Source organism: Hipposideros armiger, unplaced genomic scaffold, assembly GCF_001890085.2.
Source record: "Hipposideros armiger isolate ML-2016 unplaced genomic scaffold, ASM189008v1 scaffold_83, whole genome shotgun sequence".
NCBI classification, from domain to species: domain Eukaryota; kingdom Metazoa; phylum Chordata; class Mammalia; order Chiroptera; family Hipposideridae; genus Hipposideros; species Hipposideros armiger.
This window is the reverse complement of record NW_017731433.1, coordinates 1,801,732-1,806,502: the sequence shown is the minus strand read 5'-3', so window position 1 is coordinate 1,806,502 and position 4,771 is coordinate 1,801,732.

Below are 4,771 nucleotides of genomic sequence, written 5' to 3'. Positions count from 1 at the left end.
GATAAACCACAACCCAGGATCCCAATTGATTTTGGAACATTTGATTAAGATAAAGTAAAATGAAGTAAATGATACTCTTGACAGCTGATTATCAAAACTGGTAAAGGGAGAGAAGTGATATGATAGCATTATAGCAGAGTCCTTTGCATTAAAGAAACAGATGACTGTGACATTTCCATATCTAACTTTCCACGAGGGAGTTATACCTAAGCAAAGCTGAGATGTCACCTGGGAAATACCAGCTAGCTGTCTCTTGAGACTTCTCTCAGGCCGACATTGCGGGGATAAATTTCCCTCAAGCCAAGGACAGGCCTTGTCTCTCCATTCTGTCTCCTTAGTGCAAGCGAATATGCAAAATCAGCAAATAAAATAATGGCTTCCACTTCAGTTGATGCTGTGTGATCATAATTAGCCAAATAAAAATCAGAGTGATTTGTCAAGCATTGAAACTGCATTAGTCAGCTTTTGCTATCATTAAAACAAAACAAAACAAAACAAAACAAAACAAAACAAAAAAAACAACCCAAAAACCTCAGGGGTACATAACCATCAACACCTTTTCCTCTCTTAGCGGTTTACAGGTTGGCTGTGGTTCCACTTAGCTCTGGACCTCATTCTGGGACCCAGATGAAAGCATGTGGGACTTGCTTTCTTCATTGCAGAGGGCCAAGATGCAGGAGGCCATGCTGAAATACACACTCACATTTAAAACTTCCGCTCGGAATTGTTGCTGTGTCACTTTCACTCAAATGCTATTGGCCCAAGCACGTCACATGATAAAATTGGCAATGGGTGGGGGAAATAACTTGGCCTTCAGGGAGTAAGGGAGCACCCAAGTCTAAATGACAAAAGAAATGTATTTCTCATCCTCTTATGGGGTTGGATGAGCATAGTTAGGAATTGTGTTGGTTGTTGATCTAGTTCTTCTGAGCTGCAAATATCCTCTCTGTGAAAATGCATCTAGGCCTTTTAAATTATTTGCCTTTCTCCGCAGACATGATGTTAAGCCTTGCTGATAGAGGGCATTGGAGAGACGCTAGACTAAAAGGTTTTCCTTCCTGGCTCCAGCATACTTTCTAGGCAGGCTCCTGATGCAGCTTTTGTAGGGCCCAGCTCCCTATCACAGAAGCCTTCACCGGCATCTGGCTCTTGCAGAGCACCAGCTTTGGTGATACAGGCCGCTTGTACAGCATTCACTTCGGCAGCATGGCAGCTTCTCTAGCATTAGGTGGCTATGTTTGGGCACAGCTACTCCAAAGCCAGCTCCTACAGGGCCGGCAGCTTCTGCAGCTCCTGGTTCCTGCAATGACGTGGCGGGCAGTATCCGACAACCAGCAGGGGGCTTCCCCTGAGGCCCGCTTTGGGCAATACAAGCATTGCAGCGAAGAGATCCTTTTTTCTCCAGCATCCTAGAGCAGATTTCTGGTGAGTTTCAGAGGTCATATTTCCAGCAAATTCTGCTGGAGTGTTGCCACAGAGGCCTCCCTGACATCCCAGTGAACCTGACTGCCTCAAACAACGTCTGGGGATCCTCTTCCCTGACGCTCCACTTCAGCCTGGAGGTAGCTGCTGTAATCCTATATTGTTTAGAGCTCTCTGTATTTCTCACTTGCCAATTCCTCTTTCCTCCAACTTCCTATTATAGGTAATAATTCTGTGTATTAAATTTCCCAAGTTCAAATCACTGTGTAGTTTCTTGCTCTCCTAATTGGACCCAGGCTGATATAGGAACCATATTATAAACGATCACAGATCTAAGAAATGGAATTAGTTAGAATAAACTTATTGTTCCATAGGATAAATTAGCCTATTCATTGGGACATAGGGCTGGGATTCTGAGTTTGTTGGTTTAAGGCTCCTTTTCTCCCGGACATGCTTGGCTGGGCTTCCTTCTTTCCATGTCCCTATGTCTATCCGCTCTTCATTGCCAAACCCTTTTCAAGCTCTGTGAGTAACTTAAGGTTATGGTTGGCTCGTCTAATTTCTCTGAGAAAAGAATGAACTGTTTTTGCTCTAATTAATTTTGTGTTGACTTTTAGCAGACATCTACTTTTCTTTACCTCTTCAAATTCTTGATCTTGGTCTCACTGGAACCCTCATTTATGTCAATATCATATACACATTAGAGACGACCCATGAAGAGTAATTTTTTTAAAGGCACCATTCCCTTAAAACTATAATCGCTACCTTTCACTTCTGGTACATTCATTGACCTATGATGACTATTAACTGTATTATGTGTGTTTGTATAAAGTATATCTAGGAAACATAAGGATACATTTTTTTATTAAAACCTATGTTAAAATAAGAATCATATATCCCTTTATAATTTATTTTCTGAGAATCAGCATAGAAAATATAAACCATTTTCTTGGGTGAAAAGGAACTTATATTGTTTGATTAATATATAATTTTTATAGAAATGTTTATTGAGACTGCAGCTCTTCCTCTCAATTTAAAACTGAGTAATTCAAAGACTTATTTGAAGAAATATATAGTGTTTTATATTCTTGTGTAAAATCTGCTCTAGACTGACTACTGATGTGAATAACTGATAACAAAAGTTCAACACGAGTATATTGAATGTAATAGGTGTCTAAAACTGCTGGAGCTGTCGGAATCCAGGAGAAATTTTCAATTTTTTTGAGAGAGAGATACAGAGATAAGACTTGTATGGAAAACAAGGTTATCTTAAAGCTAGTCCTAAGAGGCAGGTGGAATCTACGGCTTCTATAATGTCTGATCAAGTTTATTTGCTGCTTATGTTTTGTTCTTTTCCATCCTCTAATTTGACATGATCTCATAGCCTATTAGATATGTTAGGCTCTCTGTATAGCCCCAGGACTCATGAAGAAAAGCTGTGGGGTTCAGGGAAGAAGTCTCTATCCCATCATTTACCTCCAGAAATCTTTTTCTGGCCTTACTGACAGAATCCCAGCTTTCGGATTACATTTAAAGTTGTAGGTTTATGGTTTGTGAATTATAGAATTTGCAGTCTGGAAGAAGTCCATTGAAATTTCCCATTCCAAATGTCTCATTTTACAGATAAGAAAATTGAGGCCTAAAGAATGGAAGGGATATATTCTGAGTTCCCAGGGAGGGCCTGACATGATCACTGAAGTGTTCCTCTGATATCTACATCAGTGATCTTCATACTGTCAGAGTTCAGGTGGGCAATGAGGGTGAGTGAATCTTTGCTGATACCAGGGAGCACCACTTGTGGAAGTGAATGGAGACTAAATGGCTGTAGTTGAAGAAAGCATGCTGGCCAGGGGCTGTCTCCATGTTCTGAGTGTTATGCTGACACAGTGTGGCTCTTAGAGATCCATATTTTTACCTAATGTAAGAACTATTTGTCATAGCCCTCCTGATATAAACAAGAGTATGTAATGAATAATCTGAGACTCTGAGTGTGTCTGTATATTTTAAGCAAAGGTTTTCTTGGTTTCTGTTTTGAAGCAAACATTTTTGCTTGTTTGTTTGGTAGCTTGTTTGTATATAAAGAATCTTAAAAAAAAACTGTCATTGCTCATTTTTTTTCAAACCATCTAGTAATGCCATGTTTCCAGTGACATACAACAAAACAAAAGCAGTACATACAGTAACAGGAACAAAAGTAAAGACAGGTAATCTCATCAAAGAGAGAACTTACACCTCGGTTAGAGCAGTGCTAAATATTGTGCCCCAACAACATAATTAATTATAACACTCAGGGGAAGTTTTCATCTTTAATCTCACTTCTCATTAATTTGAAATAGATTTAGGATTTAATGGAGAAAAATAGGAACCAGCATAAAAAGAGCCTTGGTCCATAATGAAAATAATAAGCACACTATGCCAGATACCAATATCAAAAACTATGGCAGGGACATGCACAGAAATCAAGCACTGATTTGCAAATGAGAAATGATGAAGACATAGATGGGCTGAAAGTTTCTCATAATGGTAGAAATTTTTATATAGATATTTTAATAAATGTGGTTGAAATGTGATATCTTTGTTCAATACCATTTCTATCATATTGCACCATTATCAATAATTTATTCCATATTATTTATCATCTTATTTACAAAGACTTTGATATTTCCCCTTTCCCTTGAGTCCAGTTTGTCATCAGAATTTACTGATTCTTATGTCCTTACACATCTATGGATATCAACAGCTGGACAAATTTCAGTGGTCTCCCTGCCACTTCTGTATCTTCTTATTTTTTTATATTATCCTACATATATCATGGCCAGAAATCACATGTCCATCCTATCCTTGCTATACTTACATATCTACCATTGAAAACCATACCTTATCCATGTACCTATAGAATTTACTTCTTGAGGTGAAGCCATCCTCTTTCTCATCCATGCAAATCATATACAAGTTCGCTGCATACACTCTCTGCCTCATCCAATAGGTATTCTATCTTCGGAACACGCAACTAAACCATTTCTCAAAATTCATTCTCCAAAATACTAACTCCTTGAGTTGTGAATATCTCACTTTCAAAGATTTCCAAACACGTTGGGAAACCTAGGTTAAACAACGCTAAATGATTGTTCTTCTGAGCTGGTTTTCTTTTAGAGGGTTTTGGTAAGCAACATTCCTCAAAATTATTGGGTTGTCGGAAAAGTCATGACACATTTTTGCAATGAAAAACATAGAAAAAAAATACGTCATGACTTTTCTGACAACCCAATGTTTGACCATGCACCCCTTTTAATAAAGTTAATTGTATGATGTATATCTATCCATATGCATACCCATATAAATATCTATA